This window comes from Dipodomys spectabilis, unplaced genomic scaffold, assembly GCF_019054845.1.
Source record: "Dipodomys spectabilis isolate Male_0828 unplaced genomic scaffold, ASM1905484v1 ptg000173l, whole genome shotgun sequence".
Classification (NCBI taxonomy): Eukaryota; Metazoa; Chordata; class Mammalia; order Rodentia; family Heteromyidae; genus Dipodomys; species Dipodomys spectabilis.
In genome coordinates this window covers 9404070-9425156 of record NW_024870850.1, presented here as the reverse complement: position 1 = coordinate 9425156, position 21087 = coordinate 9404070, and the positions used below count along the sequence as shown (strand labels likewise).

At 40.8% G+C, this 21087-nt stretch overlaps 1 pseudogene; it reads right to left on the bottom strand.

The window, feature by feature from the left end:
* Nucleotides 1–7477: 7477 nt before the first annotated feature.
* On the bottom strand, nucleotides 7478–20311 carry LOC122119620 (annotated as a pseudogene).
* Between the last annotated feature and the right edge of the window lie 776 nt (nucleotides 20312–21087).

Below are 21087 nucleotides of genomic sequence, written 5' to 3'. Positions count from 1 at the left end.
AAATGATGCTCAGCAAAATGAACCCCAATGTACATACACATGAGGTTTTTCTTTGTTGTTGTTTTTAATGTACTATGTGATTTTTTTGTTTCTTATGTATGTTCTTTCTCCTATGGCATATCCCTGTTGTCATTGTATTTGATTTAGGTACCTTGAATCTTGTATATACATTTATCTAATTTGGGGAGGGGAAGTGGGAATAACAAAATTCTGAAAGAAGGACACAGGATGACCCATTGCAACAATGATATTCACAAGACACTATGTTGGAAATGCTCTTTATGTATTTGGGGGAGAGAGGAGTGAGGGAGGTGGGAGAGGGAAGGGATGGTAGGAGAAAAACAAAGGAGGGGTAACAATGTTGGACTAGAAATGTACTCATTACCTTACTGATGTTTCTGTAACCCCTCTGTACAGCATCTTTACTATAAAATAAAAAGATTTAACCACCACCCAAGAATGGCTTGGATCCCTTCTATGCTCAAATTTCTTCCGATCAACTTTTACCTAAATGGAAGTAACCCTGTTCAGTTCTTCTCAGTATTCCCACAGCTGTGAAATTGTCTGTTGTTAACTCTTGGATACACATTTCTAGAATAAAAACTTTATATCTTTATCCCCAATCTCAGGTTTCAGATTCATGTAGACACGAGGTCTCACAGGACTTCTCTATCTGTAAACCTCTAAAAGACTTGTGATTCCTCTTCAAGATTAATAAAAGGAGAGTTAACCACATTGCCTGAATGTTGTGATCAAGTTTCCAATTTTAAATTTCTGTGGACTCAATTATAAATAGCATTCTTTAGTCTCAGAACAATTGTTAAAGCTCCTTCATTAAGCTTAGGATGTATAAGAAGTCACCTTTTCTAATGACTATTTCCTGGGCTGAATTGGAAAGTAACCCATTTTGACAGTGGGCCCAATTTTATATAAGGGAGGTTATTTCTGGCTAACTTCCACTCTTGGGCAATTGAGCTCAAAGACTTCTCTCTTCTGGAAATAGCACTGTCATACTTATAGTCAATGGGATGGGAAAACCTCTCCTGCAGAACAGGAAGATGTTAGCTATCACTCCTGCAGCCTAAGGAGGAACCTGCAGAACTGTAAAGGTTAAATGCTGTGTGTATATTCCAGACAACTCAAATATCTCCCCAGCCCCTCTGGTTCTACACACTCAAAATGATACTAAGTCTGACTCTGCTCTTAGTTTTAACAAATGCCTTGCTTAATGGTTCTCTGGAACGACTTGTGGGGAAATTTGTTATTTATCTTTATGGCATTAATAGGTGGGGGTGTATTGATCTACTGCACCTTATATAGCTTTTGAGGGTTATTATGATTCAGAATTTCTTGTTTGACTTCCTTTCCAGTTTTTTGTTAAAGAATGCTCCTAATGTTGTCCCAAACTGACAATTGAACAACAGAACTTCCCATGTCACCCATTGATAAGATAGGACAAGACTTGAACTGTCAATGTCCCTGCTCAGCCTGATGCAGTGACAGAAACAGATCTTCACCAATCAATGTCCTTTAAGATTAAGGGACCAAAATTATTTGAGGGGAGTGAGGCAGGATAACCTTGGAAAACTGTGGCAGGGTAAATGATTGACAGTAATTAAAACGGTAGTAGCTAATACAGAAGATTTTTGCCCATCTACATCTTTTATGATTAAGGGATCAAAGTCATTTCAGAGGAAAATGAAAGATAATCCAGCGAAAATGAGGCATGGGAAATGGTTGCCAGACATGACCAAAAACCCCTCAAGCTTAAAGGTAATCCATCCAATTCCCTTAATATTAAAGTAAGAAAGTCATTTTAGGTTAAAATGAGGCAGGAGAAATTGAGGAAACATGGTACATAGAAATATAGAAGCACTATCTTTGCTTCAAAGAGAGATAACAGGGTGCATTCTTTCCTGTGAGGTGCATATCTTACCCCAAGAATTAATATTTGTCTGGCAGGAAATATATCATCCTGAGAAAATGCTCCCCCCAAACTTAAGCAACATGACTCCTTTTTTCTTTTCTTTTTTTTATTTTAATGGCTTCCTTTCTTTTTCTTTTCTTTGTTTTTGGTGAAAATATCATACAGAGGGCTTACAATTACATAGGTAAGATAATGAGTACATTTTGTACCAAGAATTGTAGCCTCCTGCTTTGCTTCCCCTACCCATCCCTTCTCATGTCCCACCTCCCTCCTGTCCCCACCCCTCCCCTGGCAAATTTGTAAAGTTCGTTTTTCTTTTTTTCTTTTTTTTATTGTGAAATAATGTCTAGAGGGTTTACAATTACCTGGGCAAGATAATGAGTACATTTCTTTTCAAGCATTGTAGCCTCCTTTGTTTCCCCTCCCCATCCCTTGCCATCTTCCCCAGGTCCCTAACCCAACCCTCCTCCCCCGCCATTAAAGTTGTAAAGTTAGTTTTTGACATAGCGACATGTGCATCTCATTGTTGCAATGGGTCCACCTGTATCCCTATTTAAATGATTTGTTTTTTCCCTTCCCCTCCACAAATTATACAAACATGAAATACAGTGAAAGCAGGGGTTATACTGTAGGGGAGGGACATACAAAGCTACAAAGAAATAATCTTATAAATATGTAAGAAACAATTGCATGAAAGCAAAAACATTTGAATACTTATCTTCGGGTTCATTTCACCTAACATAAAGTTATCTGCCCTTTCCGCTTTTCTCAGACATATACTAGTTATTGCACATAAGGGAAACCATGGGACCTATGTTTCTTTGGGCCTGGCTTACTTCACTTAATATAATTTTTACCAAGTCTTTCCATTTCCTAACAAATGGGGCAATGTTATTCTTTCTGATGGAGGCATAGAATTCCATTGTGTATATATACCACATTTTCTTGATTCATTATTCAACTGAGGGGCATGTAGGTTGGTTCCATGTCTTTGCTATGGTAAATAATGCTGCATTAAACATTGTTGTACTGGTAACTTTAGTATGGTATTGTTTGTGATCATTTGGGTAAATGACCCAAAGTGTGATTGCTGGGTCATAAGGGAGCTCTATGTGGAGTCTTTTGAGGAACCTCCATACTACTTTCCAATGGTTGAACAAGATTACACTCCCACCAACAATGCAGTAAGGTTCCCTTCTGTTCACAATCCCTCCAGCATCTGTTGTTATTAGAATTCTTGATTTTTGTCATTCTAACTGGGGTGAGGTGGTATCTCAATGTTGTTTTGTTTTGCATTTCTTTTATGGCTAGAGAGGGTGAGCATTTCTTCATGTATCTATTGGCCATCCTTCTTTCCTCTGCAGAGAAGTTTCTCTTTAAGTCTTTAGCCCACTTATTTATTGGGCAGTTGTTTGTTTGAGGATTTGTTGTTGGGGGATTTAATTTTTTGAGTTCCAGTTATACTTTTTATATGAGACCTTTGTCTGTTGTGTGGCTAGTGAAGATCCTCTCCCAATCTGTTGGCTTTCTATTGATCTTGGTAGCTTTGCCATCCTTTGCCATACAGAAGCACTACAATTTCATGCAATCCCATTTGTCCAACCTTTCTTTGATTTGTTGTGTTTCTGGGTTTCTATTACGAAAATTTCGGTCTGTGCCAAGCAGACCTTAGTTTTCTCATATTCCATCCTGTAATATTTTCAGAGTGTCTGCTGTGACTCCGAGGTCTTTGATCCATTTGGAATTGATTCTGGTGCAGGGTGACATATAAGGATTTACCTTCAGTTTTCTATGTGTAGTTTACCAATTTTGCTATGAACATTTACTGAAGAGGCTGTCTTTCTTCCCTTCTATTTTTTTTTTAGCACCCATATTGAAGATTAGATCGCTATAAGTCTGTAGGTTCATTTCTTGGTTTTCAATTCTATTCCATTGGTCCTGAGGTCTGTTCTTGTGAACGTACCAAGCTGTTTTGATTACTATGGCTTTGTAGTAGAGTTTGAAATTTGGCATTAATATTCCTCCAGCACAGTTCATTCTGTTAAGGACCGTGTTTGCTATTTGGGGTCTTTTATTGTTCCATATGAATGTTTGGATTGCCTCTTCTATTTCCTTGAGAATGAGGTTGGAATATTTATAGGTATCACATTGAATTTGTAGATAGCTTTGGGAAGTATTGATTTTTTTCTTTTTTGGGGGGAGAAAGGTCCAGTTTGGGGAAATGGACTCTGGGCCTGGGCGCTGTCCCTCAGCTCTTCAGCTCAAGGCTAGTGCTCTAACACTTGAGCCACAGCACCACTTCCGGCTTTTTTCTTTTTGCTTATGTGGTGCTGAGGGGTCGAACCCAGGGCCTCATGGATGCAAGGCAAGCGCTCTACGACTGAGCCACCTTCCCAGCCCCAGTATTGCCATTTTCAGATGTTGATCCTTCCAATCCAGGAACACGGGAGGTGTTTCCACTTTCTAAGTTCTGTTTTGATTTCCTTTTTCAGATTTTTAAAGTTTTCATCATAGAGATCCTTCACTTCTTTGGTGAATTCCTAGTTATTTTATTTTTTTGTGGGGCTATTACAAATGAGTTGCTTTCCTGATTTCAGCCATGCTTTTCTGACTGTTGGCATACAGAAAAGCCATTGATTTTTGAGGGTTAATTTTATACCCTGCTACTATCCAATGTTTAAAGTCAGCTCAAATAAATTAGGATTGGAGTCGTTAGATTCTTTTTTTTTATTGTGAAAATACTGTACAGATGGGCAAGATAATTAGTACATTTCTTATCTAACATTGTAGCCTCCTCCTTTGTTTCCCCTTCCCATCCCTTCACTTACCCCATGCCCCCTCTACCAAATCTCTCCCCACCCCTCATGGGATTCTTTAAATAGAAGATAATTTCATCTCCAAAGAGGGAGAGTTTTACTTCATCTTTCCCTATTTGGATCCCTTGTATGTTTGCATCTTGTCTTATTGCTGTAGCTAGGCATTCTAATATTCAGTTGAAGAGCAGTGGAGAGTGGACATCTTTGTCTCATTCCTGAATTAAGAGAAAATGGCTTTAGTTTTTCACCATTAATTATAATGCTGGCTGTAGGTTGGTCATATATAGCCTTTATTGTAGTGAGGAATGTTCCCTGGATTCCTAGATTTTCCAGAGCCTTCATCATAAATGGGTGTTGGATCTTATCAAATGCTTTTTCTGCATCTGTTGAGATAACCATGTGGATCTTATCCTTGCTCTTGTTGAGATTCCCAATGCTCTTCCTCTGTTTTTTCCCTACAGTATAGACTTTCCTGTTTTTTCTTGTGTTTTTTTATTTTTGAGCTTGTTCTGGGGCTTGAACTGGGGGCTGGGGTCTGTCCCTGAATTTTTCTGCTCAATACATTCTAACACTTGAACCACAGCTCTACTTTCTTTCCTGTGTATATTGATTCTTCACATTCATATTTTCCAAGTCTTTCCATTTCTTAACAAACAGGGCAATGACATTCGTTCTAATGGAGGCACAGAATTCCATTGTATATATATATATATACATATATATATATATATATATAATTATTTGTGTGTTTATAGTTTAGACTTAAATTCCCAAAACTAGCAAAATCTGTCATACTGTTACATATATAAAACATATTGTTTGTAATAGATACGCAAAGATACAAAATCTCTACTTCAATTTAATTATTCTTCAGTTTGTTCTAATTTCATTCTCCCCTTCAGCATTACAGTGTTAAATCAATCTTTCTAAAGCATTGCTTTGATTTTTGTTATCACCTGATTTTGAAAAGGTAATGATTTTCTGCCACCTGAACTTTTCTTTCTTCAGATCTACAGCTTTTCCTCCAGCTTTTTCCTTGCTGTGGTTTGAATGTGTCTTCTCCAATATGACAGTATTAAGAGGTGAGGCCTTTCCAATTTGATTAGGAAATGGAGGGACAAAGTGAACAAATGCAGCAGTAGTGGCAAAGGAACTATATAACTTGTGTGTGGGAAAAGAGGGAGAAACTGGGAAAGAGCAAGGAGAGAGGTGACATTGTCCAAAAAGAAATGTATTTTTACCTGACTTATGTAACTGTAACCCCCCGTATATCCCCTTTATAATAACCATACACATTTTTTAAGTTGACCAAAAGTTATAAATACCTTTTTAGAATTAGTATCAAAGTAAATACCAAACATTCCACTCACCTTCTTAAGCTCTTGCTTCTTGGGGCTACAGAGCCTTGAAAGACTTGGCTCAGTTGTGCCAGATGTTAGTCACACCTAGGGTTCATTATTTCTCATCAGGGATGAGCTATACCTCCCTGCAGAATTCAGGACCTCCTCAATTACCACCTGTCTCTGCCGAACTAAGATCATCTGGCCCTTCTTGGTCTTCTTTAGCTTCTTTCGCCTCTGGATTCCCATTTTTTCCCTTATAGACTTTCCCTTGCACTCTGTCACTAAACGGGCCCTTTTCATTCAGCATGATTGCCAGTAGTGTTTCTAGAGTATTTTGAGAACTATCCTCTAGGTTTTTCATTGAATACTCTGCTGCCAATTCCAAGTGGGATAGAACAAGCCATAGAAACACAAGATAAATGGCAAGTGAAGGAGCCTCAACTCCAAACAAGCACGCAACAGATTCTGATTTCTTCAAGGAGTCTTCTGAATGGTTGAACTGTTCCTTCTCTTGTACTGTTTATAGAACATGGCCATATATTGAGTCTGAGCATGATCTAATGTATTTCCCCTCTTTTGGGATCCTTTTCTTTTCACTATCTATTAATATTGAGGATCCTTAGAGACTGAGGTGACAAGGCTCAGCTCAGACCATAATGCACTCTGTACCTTCAACTTCCCTTGAGGAATAATGACCAATAATCAAACTATTCCTCCAGTGGTTCATCTTAAGTCACGTTGATGCCCTGGCCCTTTTTGCCAGAAAAAAGTACTCATAGAGATTCCCATGGGATACTAGTGCTGCTTAATACCCTGAACTAAATTTCTGAAGTAGATGAAAGAGAGTGAGAGTGAGAGAGAGACAGAGAGACAGAGAGAGAGACAGAGACAGAGACAGAGGTATGGAGGAGGAGAGGGGGAGAGAGAAAGGTACGGAGGGGTGAAGGAGAGAGGGGAGGTATTTCCTAGGAAAATACACTCAGTAATATTGCAGAACAGTAAATATTTGAACAGAAATACACAACTTCCTCAGAAAATATACAAAAGTAACTGTAATCAAAGCATGGAAACTTTCACCAAAATGAATGTTCATATATCAGTGAACTGAGCAATATAATAATATTCAAGCAGTGTTATAGCCTGCATATAGGGCAAAGAAGAATCACAGTAGATTTGTAATCAAAAGGACGATTGATAGCATAAAAGGAAGATTACATTGGAGGAAGCAAAGGATATCCAGGAGGAAATACAAATTTAGACAGTCTAGTTGGAATCTTGCTGTAACTCTAACACAACCCGCAAAATGAATGAGTTAAATGGTTCTTAACTGCCCAAATTGTATAGATTTGTCTCAGAACCTCCAAGCATTCTAGACAAAATTTATGTCCATCTTAAGATTTATTTCTTTCAGTCGGTCTCTCCCTAAACCTGTGCAGTGAATTTCTCTCAGGTCTTATCAAGAGGATGTAACACTTGGGGGCAAAGATGCAGCTCAGGAGGCCTCTACTGGAGGCCAAGATGGAGAAGACCTCCACGGCCACCATGACCTTCCCCTTGGTGCTGTGGTAGACAGGCAGGAACGTGAACCACACACTGCAGAACACCAGCATGCTGAAGGTCAGGAACTTGGCCTCAGTGAAGGTGTCAGGCAGGTTCCTGACCAGAAAAGCCACAGTGAAGCTGGCCAGGGCCAGGGCACCCAGGTATCCCAGGACAGAGTAGAAAGCGGTGAGGGAGCCCATGTTGCACAGGATGATGATGTGGCCATGTTCAGAGTGTGCATCTATGTCCACAAAAGGAGGGGAGATTCCCAGCAAGAGACCACAGAGAGTCACTTGGATGAGGGTGCAGATGGGGATGATGAGGTTAGGAGCCCCGAACAACAGCCACAGTCTCACGCTTCTCCCTGGATCAGTGAGGGTGAAGACTAGAACCACAGTGATGGTCTTGGCCAGGACCGTGGAGACAGCCACGGTGAAGACCACTGCGAATGTGGTGTGCTGCAGGATGCAGGTGGCTGTGTTGGGATGGCCAAGGAAGAGCAAGGAGCAGAGGAAGCAGCAGGTGAGGGAGATGAGCAGGATATAGCTGAGGGCCCGGTTATTGGCCTTGACAATAGGGATGTCTTGGTGCTTGATAAATACCCCAAGGACAGCGGCTGTTAGTGCAGAGCAGCAGAGAGCCATTCAGACCAGAGCCAGGCCCAAGGGGTCTTAATAAGCCAGGAAGCTCTCATTTTTCCTGAGGCAGTGGTTTCTCTGGGTGTTGGCAAATTGATGATCTGCACACCTGACACAATGCTCCATGTCTGGTGAGGAGTGAGAATCACCATTTGTCTGGGTTCCATGTTTCTCTTTTCTCACATCCTCCTCTACTCAAGATGCTCATTTTCCCTGATTCACCAGTTGACCTGTATTACTCTCAATACCAACTAGTATAACTCTCTATATCAAAATATGTTCACGTGAATTCTCTTTCTTTTACACATTTCTTCTTTTCTTCTTCCCTTTCTCTTTTTTCTGTTTATCTCCCTTCCTTCCTTCCCTCCCTTACTCCCTCACATCCCCCCTCGTCTCTCTCTTTCTTTCCTTCTTTCTTTCTTTCTATCTTTCTTTTTTTTCTTTTTCTGTCTGCGTGTCTGTCTGTCTTTCATCCAGTGCTTGAACTCTGCTCCTAGGAATTTTTCCTGAGTATTCATTCTCAAAACTACCACTCTACCACTTGACTCACAGCTCGAATTCCAGCTCTTTTGGTGCTTAATTTTGGAAAAGATTTTTACTGAGTTTCCTGCTCATCATTGCATCGTAGCTCCATCCTCAATTCCCAATTGCCTGAGTCACTTGGATTACAGGTGTAATATATAATTACCTAGCCATCCTGCTACGTTCTTGACAGGTCCTACCACTCTGGCTCTCTGCTACTCATTCAAGAAATAATGGAAAATATAGAATCAGCCCAAGCACTTCAATTTAAAAAGAAGGTTTAATCCTCAACTCAACCTACTACTTACCCCAAACATAAACTTCCTGAGCATTTGGTCTATGGGAGGAGGAGTTGGGGAGGTTGGAAGGAAGGGATGGTAAGAGAAAAACAAAGGAGGAGGCAACAATACTCAATAAGAAATGTACTCATTTCCTTACCTATGTAAGTGTAACCCCTCTGTACAGGATTTTAACAATAAAAATGTATTAAAAACAGAACAATGCTCCTCCACTGATATGAGAGGATCTCAGAAAGCTCAGCTTGAGGAGGGAGAAGAGACACGAAATGGAGATGGTGAACTACTTCTGAATCAATGATAATTGAGTAATTGCTAGTCAACCTAGTGCCAGTGTCAGATATGGAGTGCTCATAACAAAAAAACCCAAAAAAGCCCCAAAGCCCCTTGTATTATTAGGTGTGCTAAATAGAAAATAACATTCAATTAGGAAAGAGTTGCCATGAGAATTCACAAATGAAAGTCTGTGTTACATCCACAATTACATTTAGATTTGCATGTCATTTCAAAGATCAACAACTAATCCTTGATATTTTCTTTTTATATACTTTCTTTTAATACAAAAACATATGACTGAGGAGATGGGAACAGGGTCTTGTAATGGAGGGGCAGTGGGTTGTTTCTTCTAAGGAGAAGTATGGTTAACGGTAGTCATAGAAATTTGGGTGAAGGTGCATGTGTGTTCCTGCTGTTTTAGTGTATATCACTCCACTGGTTTGGATGGACTGAAGCTTAACAAGGAGAGATGGGGAATTTCTCTATAAGTCAGAGACTCACCTGTCCCATTAGAAATCTCATTCTCTGGGCAAAGAATGCAGTCAAAACAACAGGTAGCATTTCCCTCCAGAGAGGCCTTCCTGAATCCAGGACCACAGTTCTCAGTGCAGACAGACTGAGGAGTCTGGGAACATTCAGATGAAGGGTAGTGACTATTCATCCTTTTACCTGACATCCCAGACACTCCTGTACTTTAAGGGAAAAGATCATCAAAACACAAAATCTTTAAATACATACAACCAATGAATTGATTGAGCCTTCTTACAGTTTCATGTAACATGACCTGAAGAATATATGGGGCAGAGACATCCAGCCCCTCAGTCTATCAGGAAGTCATGGAGCCTTGAAGAAGTGGATGTTAATTCTAGGAAATTAGGAAATGGGAGTTAACCCTGCATCCCATTCTTGTATCAGGTGATGATGTGTTTTCTCTCATGAGAAGAACATCTCTCAGGGAAATTTTAAATCCACACTCTAAAGCACGGCTAAGTTCTTTGAAGGTGCTGCTGTACCCAGGGTTATTCACATCTTACTCTCTTGACTTCCCAGGGTTATTCACATCTTACTCTCTTGACTTCCCAGCTGCCATGAGGTGGGTGAACTTCACTGGCAGATGTTCCTTTCATTACAACCTGTGTCAACACAGATCCAAAAGCAACAATCTACCCAAGCATGGTCTGAAATCTCCAGGCAGAAGCAAAGCAAGCCCTTCTGCCTTCTCATTTGATTCCCTCAGGTATTTGGTTACAGTGTTGGAAAGATGATTCACAGGTGGCATTTAGCTTTTATGATATTCAATATGCAAACATAGAACAACATATTGATAATGAAATGTTCCCCTATTCCCTCCATGAATCTGTTAGTAAGAAACTTCCAGAAGCAGGAAGGTGAAATGTACACGACTGAACCATAGTTTTATTGAACAACCTTTAAAGAAAGGGTAAGCTTATTGCTTATTTATACATAGATTATGACATTATGCTTAGAAACAACCAACTCTGGGGGAGAAATAGGATGTGGTGGCACTGATAACAAGCATTGTGATTGTAACCTGACTAAGTATATTGCAAGCTCTTTCTACAACTACTTCCTAATAACAATACTTTTTTTTTTTAAAGGAGAGAGTACCAAATGTACTAATGACCCACCTTGGTAATTCCTATGGGCCACTCTATCAGATTTTCAAACAAAATCAGTTCTTTACCATGTGGCCTAGATGGAGAAAACTCGCCAACTTTCACCCTTTGTCCCAGACCTTCTGGAAAATTCCAAAAGCTCTTAATGTCATACTCTGCCTCCAATTTCTTTCCTCATTCAAAACCACTTGGTCTCCAACAGGATTGGTAAATTGGATCTTCTTCAAAAAGGGATGCAGCTAAAAGGGACACATTATAGTATGGTGAAGTGCTTCCCAGTGTTATCACAGAACTCCAGAACAATGGATTACTCTTCATTCCCATCCCCTGATTCAGGCACACCACAGGAATCCAACCAACTGTATCAAATGCAGGCCCACAGCAGACTAAAGTTTTACCAAGCTCTAAAACCTGGGTATCCAGGATGGGATGCAGAAACTCAATTTCAAGGGAATGCAACTTCAGCTACATCTAACAAAATAATGAATTTATCATATGACAGACCTCAAAGACTCTCAATTGCATGCCAATCACTCATTTTATGATTGTGATCAGAGAGTCAGTCTGAAATAAGGTGAATAATACACTAAGTAGGATAGTAAAATATTTATGACAAGTATGAAAGACTACCGTAAGCAAGACAGAGTTCCTTGTGGTGTGTGTGTGTGTGTGTGTGTGTGTGTGTGTGTCTATCCTGTGACTCAAACTCAGGGCTTAGGCACTCAAATTGAGGTGGTTTTATTTTCTTTTCAAAGTATGCATTCTATCCATTGAGCCACAGCTCCTCTTCTGGCTTTCTGATAGTTAACTGTAGTCAGGAGTGACCCACAGGTGTGAGCCACTTGTGTCCAGACAATATTAGGTTTTCAAGAATTAGTCACCTTGATCTGTTATTTTAAAAAGTTACAAGGACAATTTGGATATATTGAAAAGGGGATGGCTTGTTCCACACATAGTGAGGATGGGGACAGAAGACACAGCACTTCCTTTTCATGGATGCAGCATTCTTCAAGAACATTGTCTTCACAGCTCTACATTCACTCATGTAGAGTATGACAGGCCCAATGTTTCTTGTATTTTGCAAAATGAAGCCAGATGACCTAGTTGCATCTGCTATGAAAGCTTCTGTAGAAAGACTATGCCTAGAGTAGGTCACCCAAAACCAAAGCCATTACCTGTGAAGAGAGAAATGCCCTTGGTTGACCATTGTGCACTGGTGGCTCTTCCATGTGATGAAAAACATCTGGTGGAGGGCGTGGGCCAAGGCATACACAGCAGTATAGATGTTGTAACTCTCTTCTGATATAGTCATGTCAAAAATATGCCTCAGCAACCAATGGAGTGTGGCATTGTATGAACAGTGCCCCAAGTCTCTGCAGTCAGACTTCATCAGTGGGTTATAAACAGACTGAATCCATGACGTGGGAAGGGAATTATTTCCTAAGTTATTTGACAACGTATCTGTCAGAATAAAATTGGTGAAGAGATAAGTGTTTCTATGATGATGAGAAAAGGTGAGAGATGCATGAAAGGAGTGGATCAGAAAATATCTTTTACCAATGGTGGCGTCGTCATAGGGTGAGTTCATGACCCAGGCTTTCCTTGTAATTAAAATGTGCCCAAATTTAACAATAAAGTTTAGTAGAAATTTATTGTCCCCATAAATGATAATCACATTGGTTGATGAGTCCATTAGCTGGCGATACTTCGACAGATCATCTGAGTAATCTGTAAAGGCATTGTAAGGGATCATGTTCTCAAAGGCAAAACAGACTCTACTGTTGCCCATCTCTTCTCTCAATTCTGAGAGGAACCACACACCATAGTTGTCTTCAGTGATGAACAGTCCCACCCAGGTCCAGCCGAAATAAAGCATGAAAGAGACCATGGCCAGGGCTAGATCTGAGTCTTTGGCTGCCATCTGATAGACAGTCCCAAACTTTCCATGATCACTCAGGAGAGGATCAAAATCCCCATAAGTGAACTACAGGGAAAAAATGAACACAACACCAGGAAGAGGATGGTAATAGGCAAGTCTCAGTCCTAATGTGAGCTAACCAACAACTGGCAAATGTGGGAGCAAAAGTTTGCTTATCCCATTTGCAAAGTCATCTCCCATGTTTCAAGCACGTTGCATCCCTGTATGGATAAGGCTCAGATCTTTGGGTCATCCTTTCCTCTATTAAAACCTCTCCTTTTATTTAGAGCAAAGAAAATGTGTATGTTCCACCCACTTGTGGAGTCTTTTCTCTGTGAGATTATGCATTTGGAAGGGTTGGTGATAATACCTCTTCAGCCTGTCCAGGACAGAGTCCATGTGGACATAGTTTCACATCTGCCCACCTCTCCCAGCCTTACCTGTGGAAGTTTGTAGAGGTCCAGCAGTGTCCCGATTGGAACAGATGTGCTTGAGGTTCCTGTGAGTCCTGCTAAAGCTTTGCTGTCTCTTCTGCAGGTGTAATTGGGGCTGTTTTTATTTTTCCCAGACAGCCAGGTGAGTGGATCCTCTAACAGATCAGTACCTGAGTAATGTGCACTATAAATCTCAAACCCCAGAGTCATGCTGGGTAGCAGATGGGGATTCTTGTTGATCTCTTCCACAGCCAGCAGCAGGGTGAGAAGCAATTGGTATTTCTTTAAGTTGATCCTGCACAAAGGTCACAAATTTTGGGTAGGTATATGCTTATCACAAATGATTAACTGCAAATCTCATGACTTCTTTTTGAATCAAATGCTTGTTGATCTAATAATCCAGAATAAACTAGAAGCACTGTTTGATGCAAGCACCCAAGCATCTGCTAGAATAGATTAGTAAAAAATGAGATTTGTGAAGCTCAGAATATATAGAGAGGTATTCATCCATCTACATATCTTAAGATTAAGGGACCATGCAGAAAAAGCATTTGACAAGATCCAACATTCCTTTATGATGAAGGTTCTGGAAAAATTAGGAATCTGTGGAACATTCTTCAATACAATAAAGGCTGTACATGACAAACCTACAGCCAGCATTATACTTAATGGTAAAAAACTAAAGCCATTTCCCCTTAACTCAGGAACAAGGCTGTCCACTCTCTCCACTTCGCTTCAATCTAGTATTAGAATGCCTAGCTACAGCAATAAGACAAGATGCAAAATAAAGGGGATCTAAATAGGGAAAGAAGAAGAAAAACTCTCCCTCTTTGCATATGACATGGTCTTGTATTTAAAGAATCCCATAGACTCCATTCCCAAATTACTCAATCTGATTCACAACTTTGGCAAAGTAGCAGGGTATAAAATTAACCCTCAAAAATCAATGGCTTTTCTGTATGCCAACAATGAGAAAAGTGTGGCTGAAATTAGGAAAGCAACTCCACTCGTAATAGCCCCACAAACAATAAAATACCTAGCAATTAACCAAAGAAGTGAAGGACCTCTATGATGAAAACATTAAAAACTAGAAAAAGGAAATCAAAACAGAACTTAGAAAATGGCAAAAACTTTCAGGTTACTGGATTTGAAAGATCAACATCATGAAAATGGTAATACTTCCCAAGGCTATCTACAAATTCAATGCGATCCTATCAGAATTTCAACCTCATTCTTCAAGGAAATAGAAGAGGCAATCCAAAAATTCATATGGAACAATAAAAGACCCTGAATAGTAAAAATGATCCTTAACAGAAAGAACACTGCTGGAGGAATATCAATACCAAATTTCAAACTCTACTATAAAGCCATAGTAATCAAAACAGCTTGGTACTGGAACAAGAACAGACCTCAGGACTAATGAAATAGAACTGAAAACCCAGAAATGAACCTACAGACCTATAGCCATCTAATCTTCAATAAGGGAGCTAAAAAGTAGAATGGAAGAAAGACAGCCTCTTCAGTAAATGATGCTGGCAAAATTGGTTAACTACTTGTAGAAAACTAAAGCTAGATCCCTATATATCACCCTGCACCAGAATCTACTCCAAATGAATCAAAGACCTCGGAGTCAAAGCAGACACTCTGAAAACATTACAGGATGGAATATGAGAAACCCTAGGTCTCCTTGGCACAGGCCAAAATTTTTTAGTAGAGGCCCAGAAACACAAAAAATCAAAGAAAGGTTGGACAAATGGGATTGCATGAAATTGCAGAGCTTCTGCATGGCAAAGGACACAGCTAGAAAGATCAATAGAAAGCTCAAGGATTGGGAGAAGATCATCACTAGCCACACAACAGACAAGGGTCTCATATCTAAAATATACCTTGAACTCAAAAAATTAAATCCCCCCAACAACAAATCTTTAAAGAAACAACTGCCAAAGAAACAAGTGGGCTAAAGACTCAAAGAGAAACTTCTCTGAAGAGGAAAGAAGGATGGTCAATAGAAACATGAAGACATGCACAACCTCTCTCGCCATAAAAGAAATGTAAATCAAAACAACAATGAGATACCACCTCACTCCAGATAGAATGGCTATAATCAAGAACTCTAATAACAACAGATGCTGGAAGGGATGTGGACAGAAGGGAACCTTACTGCATTGTTGGAGGGAGTGTAAACTTGTTCAACCACTTTGGAAAGCAGTATGGAGGTTCCTCAAATGACTCCACATAGAGCTCCCCTATGACCCAGCAATTCCACTTTGGGGCATTTACCCAAATGCTTACAAACAAGACCATAATAAAGCTACCAGCACGACTATGTTTATTGCAGCATTATTTATTACAGCTAAGATATGGAACCAAGCCAGATGCCCCTTAGTAGATGAATGCATCAAGAAATTGTGGTATATATACATAATGAGATTCTATGCCTCCATCAGAAAGAATGACATTGCTCCAATTTTTAGGAAGTGGAAACGCTTAGAAAAAATTATATTAAGTGAAGTAAGCCAAGCCCAAAGAAACATAGGTCCCAGGGTTTCCCTTATTTGCAATATCTAGTATATGTCTGAGTCAAGCAGAAAAGGTCAGATAAGTTGATGTGAGGGAAATGAACCCTAAGATATGGATTCATGTGTTTATTTCTTTCATGTGATTGTTCCTAACACATTTATAAGATTATTTCTTTGTTGCTTTGTATGTCCCTCCCCCACAGTACAACTCCTTCTTTCACTTTATTTCATAATTTGTGGAGGGGAAGGGGAAAAACAAATCGTTTAAGTAGGGATACAGGTGGACCCATTGCAACAATGAGATGTACAAGTCCTTATGTCGAAAATGGACTTTACAACTTCCGTGCGGGGGTGGAGGAGAATTGGGGGATGGGGGGAGCATAAGAAGGAATGGGAAGTGGAAACAAAGGAGGAGGCTACAATGCTTGATAAGAAATGTACTCATTATCTTGCCCATGTAGTTGTAACCCCTCTGTACAGTATTATCACAATAAATAAAGAAAAGTAAAAAGAAAAGGCCAGAAATAACATTAAAAAAAAAGATTACAGGACCAAAGTCATTGAGCACAAAAAGAAGCTGGATAAATTATGGGAAAAAAATGAGTCCTAGAGAAGGCAACTTAGAAACATATGATTTAGAAACACAGGGCTACTATCTTTACTTCAAAGAGAGACGACAGGTTGCATTGCTTCCTGAGAGATGCATTTCTCATCATATGAAATAGCAGTTGTCTTGTTGTATGTACGCCTTCCTCCAAGATGCTCCCCCAAACTTTAGCAACATCCTACCCCAAATATAGACAACAGCACACCTTCCCTCAAGGATAATCATCTGGAAAGAATGCCCAAAACATACAGAAACTCAGAAAGTGTAACACCAGCAGTGATTAGAACAAAAGTGAGATACCTACGTTTGCATAACTTTGAAGTCAGAACTCCTTCCTTTACCATATGAATACCCCTGGCAGCCCAAGAGCTGTGTGTCTCTCCTCAGTTAGAGTGTTTCTTTGCCTTTCTGCTTCCTATTTGTCTACCTGCTTGCTTGTTTGCTTCCTTACTCAGGAAAGCTCTGCCACATTTTCTTACTGTTGTGATTGTCTAGAATTTTTTTTCTGTGATCAAAGTCCAGGATCCCAAGTGAAGAGTCCCTACTTTTAGGGGGAAACTTCATTAACCTTCATCTGATTTGGTGACCCTGCTGATTGGTATTCCAGGTGTAATAGAGTTCTGGTGTCCACAGCTCTGACTAAGGCACACAGATGTTGCCACTGCTAGGCAGAATCCACTCACAAGGCCATTCCCTGTGGAGGAGGCAGATGTTCCCCCTGTGCACCCAGGAGGAGGCATACTTGGACCCATGACTCATTAAAGTTCTCTAGAAGTTTTTAGAACCACAGAGTATTTGTCACCAAAATTGCCTTTGCTTTTCTCTGGTACTGAAGTGGTTTATCACCTCTCAGCTGATTTCCCTCAATGCCTGCGCTCCCTCTAGTGGTGCCATTGTGGAAGTCACTACAGACTCAGGAACACTGAAGCCTGCCTGGAATTTCTGGAAAGACAGGCACAAAGCCAGACCTCTGGTGTAATTCAGAGACATTTCAAAGGTCAGATGGTATCACATGCCAATATGAATCAAGAATGTTCCAGAACAATGAGTTCTCCTAGCATTCATTGTAATCATTTTGGGGAAATTCTCATAGAATCTCAACTCTCATGGATGTTTGATGTCCTTGTGTACAATTTAACTCTCGGGCTTGACAGCTAGAAGGTCAGTAATACTAAATATGAATTAGGAACTGGTGGCTAAGGCCTGTAATTATAACTACTAAGGAGGCTGATATAGGAGAACTATGTTTTGTAGTCACTTTGGCCAGGAATGTCTGTGACAGTCTTATGTGCAAGCAACTCAAGAGAAGCTGGTGCAGAGCTGTGGGTCAAGTGGTAGAGTGCCAGCCATGACAGAAAAAATGCTAAGGGACAGCCATCAGGACTTGAGATGACGCCTGAGTATCAGAGTATGTGTGAACATGCACACACACACACACACACACACGCATGCACACACACACACACACACACACACACACACAAACCCACAGCCCAATTAGAGAATGGACAGAGAAGAGGATAGCTCTGACATTTCCCACCTCCCATGGGGTACGTTTCTAATGCTGGCTTTACACATGAGCCCCGTCTTTCTCACTCACTTCCTCACCAGGTTCAGTTGGCTTCACTATCCCTCACATATCTCTTATTTAATAAAGTATTCCTCTCCTAAACCAACCTCAAACAGGATGTTTCCACACAACTTGTCTGAGAAGATTCATCCATGACTTCTCTAGTTTACAGAGAATTCTGTAGATCTGAAAGTAGTGAGGTATCCTGGGTCAAATGCATGAATTAATGTGTGTGTAAAACATGAAAAAGTCAGGCACCTTTGCTCACGCCTGTCATTCTAGTTACTCAGGAGGGTGATATCTGAGGATCAGGGTTCAGAGCCAGCCATTAGAGTTCATGAGACTCTTAGCTCTAATAAACCACCAAAACATTGGAAGTGGCACTGTGGCGCAAGCAGTAGAGCACTTGCCTTAAGCTGGATAGCACAGGGGCAGCATTGAAGGCCAGAGTTGAAGCCCCCCATTACTGCCAATATATATGAAAAAAACATTCAAATATAGTTTAGGAAGTTATGAGCAAGGAAAAATAAAGAAGCCTGGAAAGATGTTGGAGGACAAGGAATGGAAGCAGAGCTTCTGGGAATGACATGGGACACAGGTCAAGACATGAACATCAGGGCAGACGTTTACTTACATTAGTTAAGGGGAAAAAATCAAACATGTCTTGAATCTCTTATTACTGATATGTCCAGCAGCTCCCCACTCCCAGAGCTTTGCTGACATGAAATAATCCCAGAAGCAGAAATTGCATGTCTACCCTAACAAAGGTTGCTATGAAGGAGGTCCAAACACTGGTCCTGTTTTGAAAGTGTAAAGTAGAGAATTGATTGAAGATTCCTTGGCCTTTGCACTATGGATGGGGACATTGCTCTTTAGTGTCTGTATGGACTCTTGGTCACCCCATTGACCCTGAGTAACAGTGATGAGTGGAGGAGACACAGTGATGTGGTGGGGTGGTCGGACATCTCTGGAAAGGGGAGTGGAGAGGAAGACAGACAGAAAACTTTGTACCCTTGGATGAAAAAACGATATTCATTCAGGAAAATCTGAAATGAAGTAGAGCTGTTGTAGTGAGGGCAATGTAGAAGATGCAGAGGACATCAGTGATTGTGTCCAAACTTCCCCCACCTCTGACTGTAACCCAAAGAGAAAATTCACAATTTAAGGAAAGCCAAGAAATCACTTACTGAATGTTCTGTTGCTGCAGGGTAGGGTCATTCAAGCTTTGAATGAACAATGCCCAAGAATAGAGGGGGTAAAATCCAGCAATGACCACATCTCCCCTGCTGCATACCACAGATTTCTCTGTGCAAATCCGTCTGCTGTCTTCAGAGGAACTGACCAGGTGTGGATGCTGGAGAAGCAGTGTCAGAGCCATAGGAAACATTGTTGCTGCTTTAACCTGGAGCTGTGATTCTGGATGCAGATTGTGATTTCTGTGTCAGGCAGGTGTCTAAATGGATCTTCAGTTTTTTGTGGCTTCTTGTTACCTGGATGGCCTCCACTGTCCTAGAGGAATACAGAGCCCATTCTGCCCTCTGTCTCTGCATCTGGGGTCCGGCTTCAAGGTCAAAACAGAAGTAAGAAAACATGTGTACAATCTTCCTCTCCACTCCCTCAGGACCTTGATTTCATCCAAGACTGTAGATAATGAAACTCCAGGAATAGATTCCTTTCTTGTTGAATTGTTCACAAATTTGTTTGAAAGCAAAAAGTTAAACAGAAAAAGCACAACCAATCAAGGGTCACTAGGGATGAGGGGAATGGATGACACCAGAAAATGCCAAGTGAAGTTCAAATGGTCATAGAGCGCCTGGCCAGAAAAGGCCCAATCAGAGTTATTGGAGCACTGTCAAACTTAAGGATGGACAGCCTCACAATCCAGGGCCAAGTGATCCACAGTTTGCTGAAATGAACCATTCAGGTTTCGATACCAACTGCACAGGCATAAGTATCCAGAAGTGGTCAATGCATTTATTTACTGCTGCTGGTGTTACAAACAGTCTCCCTGAATTCAACTATTACAGATCAATACTTCAAGGTCAATGCACATATCCAATTGGATATTTGCACTCTGAACTTTGAACTTCTTCAGTGCTTGCATGTCATTGACCATCAGACTGCACCTATCAATATATTGTGGTGGTCCACTGTTGGACAGAGATGTTCTATGATCTGTGACTTTCTGGGAACATAGCAGTCTTGCCCACTGAGAATCCTGGTAGCTGTGGGTGTATGGATGGGTCTTGCTCTGCTGTGTCCCCATCATGTCCAGAGTGTACCACTTGTACAACTATGTGATGCCAGCTCTGTCCATGTCTCCCTACCTGTCTTCGCTATTAGTTCCTCATAATAGAATTGAAACCAAGGTCACAGCATAGGGTCCTGCTCTGCACAGAGTTCACCATGGTGGCCGGTTATGTGATTTGGCTGCATATATTTATGGGGAAGGGCTTGGCAAATGTAAGTTGGAAATGTAAGGATGCAAATGCTATTTGGTGTTGGTAGCCAGCAAGACCTTGCAAGAGCACCATTGCTGGGGCCTAGCCTGACTTGGGTTCTGAGGTAGAAATCTTTGTTGCTTCTATACCCAGGATTACCAGTATGAGCCACCTGTGGCTGGCTCAGAAGAGAAACATTTATCCTGTTCTCTTCATCTATTACTCTATTTCTGTTAAATCTGTCCAAGAGAACAGCCCCTCCCCACATCCCCTTCACCTGCCTGAAACCAGTAATCACCTGTCAGTCACCTGACTGTGATTCAGTAGAGGACCCCACACTCTGTGTTCACTTGTTCATCCACAGAAGTCACTTCCTGTACCACCCTGGTCAAGCCTCCATAGGACAGTGAGAATTTCCCCAGACTCTGTAGTCATTTCCACATCCGCTGTGGTCCTGGCTCAGCACAAGTCCCCTTCTCTCTCTTTCTCTTTTTCTCTTTTTCCTTTTCCTCTGTCTTTTCCATGCTCTTCCATCTCCTGCATGTAGGCAGTTTGCTTTTTCTGCCTGAACCATGTATCAGGTTTTCTTGGTGGCGAAGCT